Source organism: Heteronotia binoei, chromosome 6, assembly GCF_032191835.1.
Source record: "Heteronotia binoei isolate CCM8104 ecotype False Entrance Well chromosome 6, APGP_CSIRO_Hbin_v1, whole genome shotgun sequence".
Lineage (NCBI taxonomy): Eukaryota > Metazoa > Chordata > Lepidosauria > Squamata > Gekkonidae > Heteronotia > Heteronotia binoei.
In genome coordinates, this window is record NC_083228.1 from 26,241,369 (window position 1) to 26,256,947 (window position 15,579).

The 15,579-nt window shown below is 42.1% G+C and overlaps 1 protein-coding gene across 1 annotated transcript in view; it reads left to right on the plus strand.

The window, feature by feature from the left end:
* The first annotated feature begins 8,415 nt into the window (after nucleotides 1-8,415).
* MYPN (myopalladin) overlaps nucleotides 8,416-15,579 on the plus strand; it is a 70,462-nt gene continuing 63,298 nt past the window's right edge. The window contains exon 1 of the mRNA XM_060241168.1: nucleotides 8,416-8,638. The gene's annotated coding sequence lies outside the window, so the exon portion shown is untranslated. The remainder of the gene's footprint in view (nucleotides 8,639-15,579) is intronic.

Genomic DNA, 15,579 nt, shown 5'->3' on the forward strand with positions numbered 1-15,579 from the left:
AGCGACTCGAATTGAAGCGATTCTCTTGTTTCACTGGTTTATATTCATACTGTAGCCTTGTAACACATTTTGAAACTATATATGATTAGTAGAATTTCAGTGGCAGATTCCACTTGGCTTGGTGGGAAGGCCTTGGGCTCAGAGCTCAGGATGTTCACACAGAGACATGCAGTCATACAGAGACCGCATGGGGGAGACTCTGCATTCAACAGCTGACTAACTCACGGAGTATTGCCTGCTGCCACCTTTCCTTGCCCAGTTTGTTGTACCTAATTTTGGAACATCTTATGAATACCCAGGGGAGGGTTGTTTTGTAGAAAAAGAGGTGGTGGGACTCATCCAGGGATTGTTATGCAGCTGCACCTACTATTCAATGGACAAGGAGGTGGAACTCTCAGAAGGAGGAGGTGGAACTCTCAGAAAGTTTCAGGAGCTGCACTCCTGTGAGCTCCCACTGAATCTGAGGCTTGTGAATACCACATTTACAGAATGTAAAAAAAGGAAGATCAGAATTTTCTTCCTTCTGAAATCCATCACATTAGAAATAGAAAACAGGTTTTTGCAGAATTAAAAGTGAATGATTTTGTTAACTGGATGAAATGTTGATGTGATGTAGCAAAAAATGGTGGATGGGAGACATTTGGTCACCCCCTGCGACTTTTCCAGGTTTTCTTCCTGATTTATCGATGACACAGCTTTGTAAAAAGGTAAAGGTAGTCCCCTGTGCAAGTACCAAGTCATTAATGGCCCATGGGGTGACATCACATTACGATGTTTTCTTGGCAAACTTTTTACAGGGTGGTTTGCCATTGCCTTCCCCAGTCATCTACACTTTACCCCCAGCAAGCTGGGTATTCATTTTACCAACCTCAGAAAGATGGATCAGTTGTGTAGTGTGTGGGGAGGTGTTTTGGTGAATGAATGGGAAATACAGCATTGTCAAGGGAGTTTGCATTTCATACTTCACATATGGGTATGCACATGGTCTTTGCACATGCCTCTCAGTCTGTCAATTAGCATTCTTTCAGATCAAAACTATCTTGATCTTCCCAAGCCAGATTTGGCAACCCTTCTTCAGTGGTTTGGAGCAAGAGTGTTTTGGTAACCCATATGATTTGTATAAAATTTTAAGTCATGTTATTCTTATAAGCAGACAGAGCTTTTTTTTCTGGAGTAACATGGTGGAACAGAGTCCTGGAACCTCTGTGGAAACAAAATTCTCAAAAAAAATGTTTTAAAAGCTTGTGAGGAGCATCCATGTGTTTCTCTTTCATTTCCCTCTTGAGAGTCCCGGAACCTCAGTTGTAGGAACTTGGTTGAATTGGCCCAGTATCTTTTCTTACAATAAAAATAAATTTGTCAATGTAAATATTAAGTTGCCCAAATTGAAAGATATTGTTTAAATGCATGAGTTGATTTTGAAAACAGACATTATCTCATAATGTGCCATTTAACATTTAAAATAACCCTGATTCAGGGAATGAAATCAGTTCATACATCTAATAGTTTGAAAGTGCACAAAGTGCTTCTTTCTTTCTTGCCTTCTTCTGGTCATAGAGAAGGGGTCACTAGGGGAGTGAGAGGGTAGTTGTGAATTTCATGCATTGTTCAGTTTGGACTAGATGACCCTTGAGGTCCCTTCCAGTTCTAGGTTTTAATGTTTTCTGAGACTAGTACCAATGTGAGACAGGCTCAAATCTGAAATGAAGTTCAATAAGAGAGTGCCGCATAGTCATACTTTCACATTACCGAATGGCATATAAAGATTCTGTATTTGGATATTGCTCAAAAGATGTATCCTCTCCCTCTGTCTTAGCAATTTACAGGCAAACCTATTAGTGTATGATAGCTATCCTAAAAGGCACTTTTGTGTGAGTAAACCCCACTGAATAACATGAGTCTTCTGAACAGACCTGCTGACAATTGATTTCATCAGGCTTACACAGGACTAATTGTGGGCAGAATTGTCCAGAAGATAGAGTACAAATATTCATAGGCAATGTTATTTTTTTAAAGGAATAATTGCTATGAGAAAACTGATGTCACCAAATATACTTTCCCCACAGAAATGATGCAAGGTCACATTATACACAAAAAAGGTTATATGTGGAAAATATTCTCTCTCTCATTGGAACAAAATGGTTATAGATGGATATAATTAATTTGCACGTGGATGAATATATTCTCTGTCTAAGAAATGCTTTCTTTAAACGAACGGTGTGATAAAGGCTGCATATTGTTATCACAGGGAGTAATGTTTTACATCAGTAAGGTTGTTTTTGTTTAAAAACATAAAAAATTGGCATTAACAGGAAAGTCTAGAATTTCTTGTCTGTAGTATTATGGTGTTTTGAGCTGGTATTTTATTCCACAGAAGAAGAATTTGGGATGAGGGGACCAGCACAGACACAAAGATCAAAATGATCCTGAATTAGAATTAGAAGATGAAGGCTCTTGGTTGAGGAAGATGAAGATGGTTAGAGGGAAAAGATGTTGCTTATCACATCAAGAGGAAACAAACAAGGCAGTAAGATTGTGGTGCAGATTTGAGATAAAGCAGGCAGGATTGGCTCCCCAGGAACTTACGTGCGGAGTCTGTGTCTTCCTCCAATGTTTGACATATACACCTCTCCTCACCAGGAGGGCACGTCTGGCAAGGAAATGATATATGGCTTTATAATCCTCAAAAATGGTGGGGACATAATCTCTACATATGCTCTCACTTGTCTTCCTCTCTTGACATTCTCTTGGTCCTGCCAAGAGAGGGAAGGGATATGATGCTAGACAGAGGCAGTGAAAGATATACAACATTACTATTGAAGTCATCATTACACTATTACAAAGAGAAGGAGATTGATCTGGAAAATCATACCCCACTCAGCAGTACAAGAATTATGGGAGGCAATTGGTATAAATGTAATTCATAAAGTCATACACAGAGACACCAATAAAACATTCATTTAAAAGTAATAAAGCCCATGTCATCAGACTCAAATACCAATTAATGCCTGTATGAACTGTTGTGAGATAGAGCTATTTTGCCATCAAGTCACTTATGATGTTTTCAAGACAAGAGACGAACTGTGGTGGTTTACCATTACCTGCCTCTGCAAAGTAACCCTGGACTCCCACCGTGGTCTCTCCTCCAAGTTCTAACTAGGGTTGACCAAGCTTAGCTTCCCAGATCTGATGAGATAGGGCTAGCCTGGGCAATCCAGGTCAGTGAAATAGTGAGGTCCCAACACAAAGCACTCACACAAACCACAGCTGCCTTTAGAGAAAATTAAGGTGTTTGATTGCCAACTCCCTCCTGGCAACTAGTGGGGAATGGTTTGGGATTTACCAGGAGAAAAATGAAAGGCCCAGGCCAGGCTGCCAGTGTCACACAGGAAGTGGCATCATTATACCAGAGACTTCCAGGCAACACTCATATTTGGGCAAAACTCTTATGGTAAACTGGCTTTTACCATAGAGTTTTTGCTCAAGTACCAGAGTGTCTCCTGGGCAAGTAACTCACTAAGAACTGATATGTTTTCTTAAGATGTAACTTCTATCTGGCAAAGGACTGCTTTTCTTTTCCATTATCTCTTTATGGTGCTCTTTTTTTTTTGCCACTGCTTTTCAGAGGCTTCTGTACTTGAACGAATTAGTTGTTTTCTGCTCCATCAGCGGCCACAGATTTCCCAGATCTTCCTATATCCTAATTAGTTTTCCCCTGGAAGAGTTTTAATTATAGTTTTGCAGCCCAAGCAATTGATCCTTAGTTTATTTTTTATTTTCTGTGGTTGCTATTGTACTTGTATGTAAATACAGTTGTTGCAACAGGTCCGGATCAACATGTTTTTGAGGGGGGGCAAAATTTAAAAATGATGCCCCCCTTATGGGCCCATTCTATTTTAGGGGCCCATAGAATAGAACGGACTCCATATCCAATTTGGTGCTCCCCCTCTGGTGGCACCCGGGGCAAGTGTCCCCTCTGCCCCCCTAGATCCGGCCTTGTGTTCCAAAGATGTGACACTTCAGGGAGGGGCTGTGACTCAGCAGCAGAATATCTGCTTGGCATGCAGAAGGTTCCAGGTACAATCCCTGGCATCTCCAGTTGAAAGGATCAGGTAGGATGTGATGTGAATGACCTCAGCCTAAGACCCTGGAGAGTTGCTGCCAGTCTGAGTAGACAATACTGACTTTAATGGACATGTGTCCATTAAAGGGGCTGTATAGCTTTTTTGGGGGGGGGCAATCTTACATTTGGGTCCTCCTCTTTCCAAGTAAATATATTTGTTTCTCTCTGTTCACTTTTGTCTCATAAAATTAATCAATGTAAGATTGTCCCCCCCAAAAAAGCTATACAGCCCCTTTTTCCCCTAGACATAACTGTAACTTGTAGGTGAATGCATACCTTTATTTTAATGGTATACCCGGGAGAGGGCTCTAATCTTACACTGGAGCACTTGCTATAATATTTGGAAATTTATTACTTTTGGAAGAAAAATAGTTTTATAGATCCTTCTTCATGTCAAATTACATATGATCTTCTCAGATCTAGTATGCACTTTCTGATGAAGCAGACAAAACAATTTGTACTATTTCTGTCCATATTTTAGTATCCTTGGACAATTTTTCATGGAGAGTTCCCCACACTGACAATCTTTAAGCAGCAGCTGGACACGGATGCCCTAGGCTGATCCTCCATTGAGCAGAGGGTTGGACTAGATGGCCAGTTCGACCCCTTCCAACTCTGTGATTCTATTTCTATTTGCTTTTCTTTCAGAATGGGTCATGAACTTATTTATCAAGAAACTCTAACAACTTAATCCTAAGGCCTTTACCCAGAATAAATTGCGCCAATATGAGTAGGACTTGCTTCCAAACAAATGTGATTAGTATCTCAGTGTTACAGGACCATCCTAAGCAGAGTTACTCCATTCTAAGGCCATTGACTTCAATGGATTTAGGAGGGTATAACAGGACATAGGACAGTGCTATTCATTTTTCAAAAAATATGACCTTTTGCTGAACATGATCATTGAGATCACTTCCCTCAATATTAAGATCACCTCTGATTTATATGGAACAATCCCTAAGTGACTGTAACTTTACAACACTGAATAACCATAACACCATCATCAATTATTTCAGCCGTGTTTATGAATGGCTCTGTGATGTGATACTCTGATATACATTATTGGTTTCCAAACATGGAATGTATTTATCACTATGTCTGCGGAGTGCTAATGTGGCATAATCCATATCAGGATTCCATGCAGGATTTAAAACCTCTGAAAGAATTTGTTTAGGATTCCAGTTGCAAAACTCCTCAAGAGGCTCTCCAGCACTGCAAAGCTCCGTGAGGCCTTTTACAGGTTTTACAATTATTATTACTATATTACATTATAATTAAATATACTATACTTAATCAGTAGAATTTCTAGTGTATGACTTTTGGGGGAAAGTGTTTGCAAACCTCTAAATAAGCATATTGCTGTTTCCTAATCGAGAATATTCGGAACACTGTTTATTCGGTTCTAGTTGCACCTAATGGCTGGGAAATCACCACATGAATAATCTGTTAGGAAATTCTCTCATCAAACATAACTGTTATCTTTCTTCCTTCAGCTTGCTCCCCAAAGCCCATAGTTTTGCTGACACTTTTGGCTTAATTCCTTGGGTTAAAATTAAGACAACAAACAGCTTCAACTGTTAACTCATATTTCTGAGTGAAATTTCCTATTTTTTAAAAAAAATAATGTAATATTTATGTCATTGTGCTTTAGTAGGGTTACCAACCTCTAGGTGGGGCCTGGAGATTTATAATTTATCTCCAGACTACAGAGATTAGTTCCCCTGGGGGGGGAAATGGCTGCGTTGGCAGGTGGACTCTATGGCATTTTGCCCCTCCTTCCCCAGGCTCCAACCCAAATCACCACAACCCAGAATTGGTGAGCCCCAGATTTTTTTCCTGCCCTCTTGCAACTACCTTGGTTGCCACATGTAGAAGGAAGAGAAACTTTGAGCATGGTGAAGCCACATCACTCTCCATCAGAGGTATATGTTGGCAGCAGTTGAATGACCCTGCCACAACGTCTGTTTTGGACCAGAGTTTGCCCTCAGCAGAAGCGAAACCCTGTTGAGGGTTGCAGTGAGGAGTTTTTAATCTGTGACTGATTTTTGTTGGTTGTTGTTTAACATTTAAAAGCTAATTTGAACTTCTTTCTATTTGAAATCTGGTCTATTTGCTTTGACCAATATATTATATTTCTCACAAAACTGAGATATAAATAATTTTGTTAAATTAATGAATAAATGCTAATGTGCAGTGACAATGCTATACATATAAACAATAACATGAACTTCAACAGGCTCTGCCCCATGGACATTTCAGATGAAGTCCTTTTGGTATGCCTTGATTCTCTGTACACACACTTTTTAAAAAATAGCATTTCACTTGCCCACCTGTCTCCCCATTACCCTAGCAATTGGCTGCCGTTACTGCTGGTCAGTTTTCACTTACTACCATCAAGTTAGCTTCTAGGCATAGCTTAAGATATGTCTGCAGTGATGAAACATCTGCTAAAATTCTTAATGTGCTGTTTCCTGCCTTGATTGCTTCAGTGCAGAATTCATTTGGTCAGGCTAGCATAACAGACCGATTGGGCCGTAGAAATCTGCTTCACTGTTCAATCCTAAGAACGCTTTCCTGGGAGTAAGCTCCCATTGAATAAACCAGAGTAGGACTCTGCATAGACTTACTTAGACTTGCTTTGTCGGTCTAGGTTACTTTTTTTTTTGCTTGTCAAGTCACGGTTGTAGGGTGATTGGCTGACCACATAGGGTTTCAAGGCAAGAGCTATTCAAAGCCAATGCCTGCCTCTGCATAGAGACTGTTGCGTTCCTTCGTGGCAGGGGCAAGCAAGGCTTTTTCCTGGGGGAATGTGGCAGAACGGAGTTCTGGAACGTCTTTGTGGAAACAAAATTCTCAAAAAAAAAAGTTTAAAAGTTTACCCATGTGTTTCTCCTTCATTTCCCTCTTGAGAGTTCAGGCACCTTTTTCCAGAAAAAAAAGCCCTATGGCTTTAGGCTTAAGCTCTAGGGGCCATAAAAGTTAATATTTACTTTCCAAGAAACTGGTTTTAGCAATGGCCTCCCCCAGTAAAGTGCAGATCAGAACAGGGGACAGGCAGAACAAATCACGATGCCTATTTGCTGAGACAAGGCACCCTGACTGGCTGATGCTGGCAGATCCCAGTGGGAGGTGCAGCTCTGAGACTTTGGTAGAACACTGAATAGTTGCTGAAATGTCAAGTTCATCCAGATTTTCGATGTCAGCGTTCATTAACAACAACAAGATAGACCAGCTTCAGGATTTATTAATGAACAAGATGCTCTCTCCCAAGAAATTTTGAGCACCAAATAGGGATGCCAGCCTCCAGGTAGGACCTGGGGATTCCCTGGAATTACAACTCATCTCCAGACTGAGGTCCCTGTCATCTCCAGATTCCATCCCCAAATCTCCAGGAGTTTTCCGACCTGAATATGGCCACCCTATCCCCCTATCCCTCGCCGGTAGCATGGGAGACATGGCAACCCAATGGGCAAGAGACCCACCTGGTTGTGCCCAATTTCTAAAAACACTTGGCAGGTGCCAGGAATGTGTTGGTGGGTGCCATGGAAACCATGCTGGGGACCCCTGATGGATGTGTTATGCTGGCATATTCAGTTTTAGGATTAAGGCACAGAACCATAATCTCATTCGCAGCCTGGATATCAGTCTTCTTAATGTCTGTGAGAGTTCTGTATACAGAAAGCTTTCATTCATGATGCACTGGCAAACTAGACACTTCATATGGATTAATGCAGTTTGTGGCGCTTCTAAACCATCACTTCTTTCAACTGTTGCTGAGGCCATTGCCAAGACGTGATCTCCATCTCACTCAATTCAGCAATGAAATTCAAAATGTTTCAGACACACTTAAACAATTAGATTCTGTAAAAAGGCTTTGCATTGGTTCCCTGATATAAAAATTATAAATGGGACTAGGTATCTTTATTAGTTGTGTGTGATCTTAGGCATCACATACGTTATGATCATAGGAAATGAAAACAGGATAACTGAGGAAGAGCTAAATTCTGTTATTTCTCATTTGAAATAAAACCACTTGCATTAACCGACATTGACTTGAGGCAATCCCAAATGGATTTTGCGTTTTCTTGTGAATGAGTGATGCCAGGAATGCACATGCATCTATCTGGCATTCTGCAGAGAGGGAAAATGACTATTCCCCAGTAGGTGCTGTTACAGCAATGGAATCCCTTTGCTCAATATTATCCTGTCCAATGAGGTGGAATGTTTCCCAGGCACATGGTTTATGTGTCTCAAAATAACTTGGGACCTGCAAACTGACAAATGCTATTGCTTCAGTGGTGACAGGTTGTCCAGCTTCTTACTGCCATCTTCACTAAAACGAAGGTTAACGCCTTTTCCGCCCCCCGCCCCCCCCGATGGACTCCCAGCCCTTTCAGTTCCAAAGGACCTGAAGGAGTACCATTTCTTTGGTGGTTTTAATCTCGTACTTTTGGCAATCGTCAACGTCCTTGTGTGCCAGGGTTGGATTTCCACATCCAGACAACTTTTAAAAAGGTAACATCTTTTACTTACAAGAGTGGCTGTGCTTTGGGAGGATCGCACAGGTGCGTGGAAGGTTGCGGTCTGTGTTGATATCTGAATGCTAATTATTGCTGATAAATCATATTAGGGGAGCAAATAAGTTTATTTTTAACTGTCTGCCTTAAATTACAGAGAGGCATGCGAGATTAAAAAGAAACTGAATGTTATGCTGTATCATAAAGAGCTTGAATGGGAGTGGGCAGCAGTTTCCAAATTCCTTCTGTGCCTGTTTAGTATATTCGGGTAGAGTCAACAGAAGACAGTTATGACATATAAACCGCATGGATAAATTGTTCCCTTTTACCACGCTTCCAATGTTACTTGACATTTTTCACACTGTAATCTTCAGCTTTCAATTCACAATGGTTGTATAGCCTCCTTTAAAAAAACCATGCTCTGGTTTAATATTGTCTCATGTTTAAAGTCTTTCTTCTTAATTATGTGTGTGTGTGTCATGTAAAATGACACTGCTGGCTATATTTAGGGTTTGGAGATCTGCTCTGTGGATTAATGTACACAACAGCTGCAGAAACAGTCTTGCTAGAAGGGCATTGAGCTCTCAACCCCGCCCCCAACCCTTATCTCTCTCTCTCTGGAAAAAAATGTTTTTGACTGTCAGTGGCAAATGTTTGGCTTGCTGTATTGCAACATTAAGCAGTAATCGAAAGAGTGTCATGATCTGAACTGTAATAAATAAGGCACGGACAATAGAAAGAGAATCCACTAAGTGCTTGGAACTTTTCAGTACAATTATTATGTATGTAAAATAGCAATTTATGGCCAGAGATCTTCAGATAATCTTTAATGAAAAGAATATGTTCTTAGTTTTGTTAATTAAGTACACATGCTCATGCACACAACAGTGCAATCTAAGAATGTAAAACTCTTCAGTTACAAATATCTGTCTAAAAATAATCCACAAAGGCAAGGTGTATTTTGTTCTTTCCTTCTCAATAATTAAAACATTGTAAAATGTGATTCTTAAAAGCATTTAAGATGCATTTTTCAAGAAGACTTCCTCAATAATGCTACCATTATTTATTTTGATATTTTATTTTGAATGATTTAAGCAACAGCTAATTGGGACCAAAAAGTTTTAGTGAGTACAATGTGTACTGAATGCTGACAGAGTGCTACTTAGAATAGCTATCAAATGAATGCTAATTAGGATTATAGGTCTGGAGTAATGTGCCAGAGCATTCACAAACATTGGTTTGCAGCTATCATTTCATTACAGATCTTTCTGGATTACTGTCCTGAAGTCATTTGTTCAGCAGTAATTTCACTGAATCACTTAATTCATTTTCTTGTTGATTATTAGGCTGCTATCCGAAACCTATTAATTCGGAATAGGTTTCTATGAATTTAATGGTTTTTTAAAAATTATTATTAGCATAGCTTTAAATCAGCTGTTATCCTATTTGGGAAAAATTATGCAGTTACGACAGACGGAAGGAAGGAAGGAAGGAAGGAAGGAAGGAAGGAAGGAAGGAAGGAAGGAAGGAAGGAAGGAAGGAAGGAAGGAAGGGCTTACTGTTAATGTACTTCATAGGCCTTTCTCTTTATTTGCAAATACATTTAATTAGGATAAATTGAATTGCACATGAAAACAGACTGTAAACAATGAGCCGGTTCCCCCCATTTCCCACCACCACCTTCCCCCATTCCCCACTGGCACCTATACAAATAAGAGAATCAACAGGTTCCCAATACATCAGGCTCCACTTTCTGTTGGTAGACTGAATTTTGCTTTCAGATCTCATCATGCAATGTCCTCCCCCTGCCCTGGCAGTCTGTGCTGGTACGTGCATGGCTATAATGGAACAGAATGTAGCACAGAGTTCAATAATGTAAAAATACACCATAAAAATAGAGTTGGGCAGGTTTTTAGCAGCCAAAAACTGCCCTTAATTGCATGCACAAGGCAGGACAACATAGAACACAATCCAGGCATCTCCAATAAGAAATAACTGCAGTGGAATGTAGTATGACTTATATTTGGGGTCAGTTAAAACTTAACTCTCAAACACAGGGGTTATAAGGTATTCCTTGAAGCAAAATATAATTTTAACAACAATAACACAACTGGTTTTCCAGGCCAGGGCTAAACTCTGGAACAGTGAAAAATAATGCATTTGCATGTTGATCTCTAGCTAAAGAAGGACAATATCCCATTCCTGTAAGCAGCTTTTTCAGGTATATCTATTCCTTTTCCAAAGGGATATTCAAGGTGGGCTGGCCATTTACCTTACTGGCAAGGTTCCTGCTGGGCCTCTGTCCAGAAGGGCCACAGATGGCCAGGAGTCAAACCCCAGCTTCTCTGCCGCTTTGGCTTGGACCCTTCAGTAGTAACAATGATCGTATCAGCTCTGTAGTTGGCTCCCACTGTACTACCACAGGGTAGCAGTGGTGCAGGTGAAGACAACAGATGAGCCAACAATGCCCATTATGACACCACTGGCCAGGTTGGAAATGATTGGTCACTGCAGTGCTGGGGTCACTTGGCTTGCTTCTGGGTCTTCCCAGTCTGCACCTGGGAACATCCAGGTGTATAGGACAGAAGATACCTGTTTTAGTGCTCGTGTTCTGACCTGGATAGCCAAGGCAAGCCTATCTCATCCTAAATCAGAAACTCAGCAGGGTTGGCCTTGGTCAGTATTTGGATGGGAGACCACCAAGAAACACCAGGATTGCTGCACCAGAGGCAGGCAATGGCAAACCACATCTCTTGCCTTGAAAATTCTACAAGGTCATCATAAATCGACTGTGACCTGACAGCAAAAAAAAAGTGATAGAAGGAGGAATCCAATTTATTTATTCTTCTACAGCCAGGTAACTTTCACCATTAAAGGAAAAAATCCCAAAAGGTAACAGTGTTAGTTGGTTGCAGCAAAACGAAACAGAAATCAAGCTTCTTTAGAGAAAAAAAGAGATATTGATCCTGGGACCTGAGCTTTCTGCATTAAGCCAACTGATTGCATGCCTGTGCTCTCTACAGAAGCATGTTCAGGGTGCTCTTCCACACCCTTAAGGAAATTCAGGCAGACAGGATGCTTTGGGGGGCAGGGGAAAGGGCATTCTGGGAGGTGACCCTTTCCTTGCTGTGTTGTCAGCAGGGATAGAATTCTAGCAGGAGCTCCTTTGCATATTTTAGGCCATACCCCCTGATGTAGCCAATCTTTCACGAGCTTACAAAAAAGAGCCTTGTAAGCTCTTGGAGGATTGGCTACATCAGAGGAGGTGGCCTAATATGCAAAGGAGTTCTGCTAGAATTCCACCCCTGGTTGTCATGCTGTGAAACTTATTGTTTGATGTCCAACATTAAGTATGAAATGGAAACAGGAGCCAAGATGATGTGGATCATGGCAGCTGGCCCATATTAGACGCAACATTTCTTTGGTGATAGAACCAAGTTGGAGTCCAGTAGCACCTTTCAGACCAACAAGTTTTATTCAGAACGTAAACTTTCATGTGCATGCACACGTCATCAGACACTTCATCGGATGAAGTCTGCATGCACACAAGAGCTTACATTCTGAATAAAACGTTGTTGGTCTTAAAGGCGCTACTGGACCCCAACTTGGTTCTATTGCTTCAGACCGACACGGCTGCCCACCTGGATTCCTTTGGGGAGTTGGACATGCCTAAAATGTCTCTGAACAGAAGGATTTCTATACACTAAGTGGGACTACCTGCCTCCCCCTGCCACTGCAAGCCCCCCCCCATCCCCTTATGTTACTTATCGAGGAGAGGGGAACCCCAGAAATACGGTAGTTCAAGGTACTTGAAGGTCTGCTGCAAGAGGGGGGAAATCAGTCAATCCCACTTTTCCCCACGGAATTTTGGTGTGGGATCCCAGCCACTATGTTGAATCATCAGGCTCTAAAGATCCATATGGCTATGGACAGACATTCATTTTAAAGAGAGTTTGTTGTAGGTGGTATCCCGCTTTCCTATGATATACATCCTTTCATTGCCTCATTGTTGTCTTTGGTCAAACAGGCATTGTGGGTTTTTAAAAAGCACTTCTAAAACATGCACAATCTGTTTACTACAAGGAATCTAGCTACTGTGCAGTACCAGTAAACAATAAGCTCTATCATTCCAGTTTCCAGGCTCTGTGTAAAAGTACTGTCTCCAGCCTTAAAGGAAAGATAGAAATGTCAACTCATTTCTTAGCAAAGAATGTGAAATAATAATGTCACACTGGTGTCTGGGAGAGCCCAGTTTCATTTAAATAGAGAAGGAACACATGAACATACAAAGCTGCCTTATACTAAGGACATTGCTTGCATTCAACTACTAACTGGAGCCAATGCTGCTTAGCTTCCAAGATCTGATGAGATCAGGCTACCTGGGCCACCCAGGTCAGAGTCTGGTAGTTAGCCATGTTAGCTTGCCGCTCATCTGGCTACAGATCATCATCACGAGCGGTGAACATATGAAGCTTAGGGGAGGGACAGTGGCTCAGTGGTAGAGCATCTGCTTGGTAAGCAGAAGGTCCCAGGTTCAATCCCGGCATCTCCAACTACAAAGGGTCCAGGCAAATAGGCATAAAAAGCCTCAGCTTGAGACCGTGGAGAGCCGCTACCAGTCTGAGTAGACAATACTGACTTTGATGGACCAAAGGTCTGATTCAGTAGAAGGCAGCTTCTTATGTTCAAGCTGCCTTGCACTGAATCAGACCCTTTGTCCATCAAGGTCATAATTGTCTGCTCAGACTAGCAGCAGCTTTGGTCTTTGGCACTACCCACTACCTGATCTTTGTAACTGGAGATGCTGGGGGTTGAACCTGGGACCTTCTGCATACCAAGCTGGTGCTCTGCCACTGAGCCATAACCCCACCCCTGCATCGCCTAGAGGGCAATGTTGACACATGTTTCTCCCATGCCACACTTCATTTTATTTTTAGTAGCTTCAATCTTTGCTTCTAGTGTAGTATTGTAATGCCCATTCAGGAACACACATGGGAATCTCCTTTAAAGATGTGGCATGCAAACATGTGAGATTTATGGTCGTGATGGGGGTGATTCAGCAAAAGTTAAGAACATTTAAGCTCCATGGATTCAAAGGAAAGGGTTTATTCTACCATAACTATAAGCAGGACTTCTGGTGCTGAATTTTGGCTGTTTCAACTCCACCGGTTTACAGGAGAACAAGTGACTGAACAGTTGCATCCAAAAGAATAGAAAATTTGGGGGGATATCCTGAACTGGCTGCTATGTTCAGCAACAGCTTGAGAGGCCCTGTAGAGGCCAGGATTAATATTCAGAACATACTTGGCAAATCAGATAACAGGTTCAGAAGGAACTGCAAGTGTATTGTTATCCTAGAGAATGTGGAAGAAATGTATTTCTTTAGAAGTGAATAGAGACCTAGTCTGAAGTTTTATATGAAATGTTCTAGGATTTCCCAGTCTGTAAATATGAACCTGCAGTGTTTTAGTCTAATGGCAGAAATATCACATAAAAGAAGTGATACAAATATTTTGTTAAAACTTTGAACACTTCAGTTTTAAAAAACACCTCCCAGGACACATAGAAGACTTGGCCTTCCGCCATTCCCAATTGCAGTGGTGGAAAAATTTATCTTTTTCTTGTATGATTCTGACTCATGTTGTTGACAATTTTTAAAAAAAATCAGGCAAAAGATATTTCAGTGTGCTAGATTTGACTGGTAGCCAAGTACTTGGTTGCTATATATAGAGCAACAAATTATCTTCAGCCACCAGCTGAGTATAGCAAACAAAAGTTTGATAAAACATTCTGACCCCAAATGATCCAGATTAAAATTTCGACCAGATCTAAGTCAAGTATTGTGCACACGACAATTGTTTTCATTTACATGAGCCAAATGTGACTGTGTTGTGAAATCCATTCTCAGGAGTCTGCTTTAGTGATCAAAATACTAACTTCTGGTGGTGACAATTCACATGTGACCATTATGAGGGTTTTCTGCCACACAGGATCCTGGAGTTCCCTGCTGCTGAGGACACAGTTCCCAGATTGCATGAGATCTATTTAGAAAGCAACCACTGTGCTCAGTGAGGCAAACGTAATCCTTCCTTCCGGCCATTTTTCTGAACTGTAACAGCCCTGGGGAGCAGTTATTTCCCCCATAATGTACTGTACTGATAGAGAAATAACTTTTGCCAATGAGAGAAACAGCAGCTTCGTGGGACTGTTTCCGCTTGGGACAAGAGCGATGGGGGAGATGCGCAGCCCAATCCAGACATACGTGATGGCTGGCCACGGCACACGTCGGGCAGCACTCGTCGAGTCCCAAAAGGGATTGGCATAAGCAGGCATAGGGGCAGGGGCGGGGGAAGAGGCGTAAGGTGACTGCAGGTCCAGCAGTCACCATGGCAACCCCACTTGAGCTTGCGGGTGAGGCAGACTCAAGTGGAGGGGAGGGCCAGCCTAGGCCCCCCTGATTGGCCAGGCACCATGGCAGATGACAGTTGAGGGTGAGAAGAGGTCGCCCCGGAGAGGCTGATCGCCTTCCCCACCCCCCCTCGGCAGAGATCTGAGCCAATCATGGCCAGACGGGCACAGTCACGGGAGAGAAGTCCCACCAATGCGGTGAGGGGAAAGGGGTCGGGCTGGGCATATGTGCAAGAGAGACAGAGAAGCCTGGCGCACTGCCGTGGTGAGGAAGGGGAAAGGGAAGGGGAAGGGCGGAGCTGTGGGATTGGCCAGTCCCGCGGCCCTCGCCCACTGTCAGAGACTTGTGCCAATGGAAAGCAGGCAAGAGAAGTCATGAGCCCCTCCCCCAGAGAAGTCATGAGCCCCCCCCCCCCCATACAAAGACAGGGAAAACATTGGGCAGTATTCTGCAGTCAGGGAAACCAGGCAAAATGTGTGTCCAGGAAAGAGGAGACAGAGCCACAGCATGTCCAAGCCCCACAGGACAGC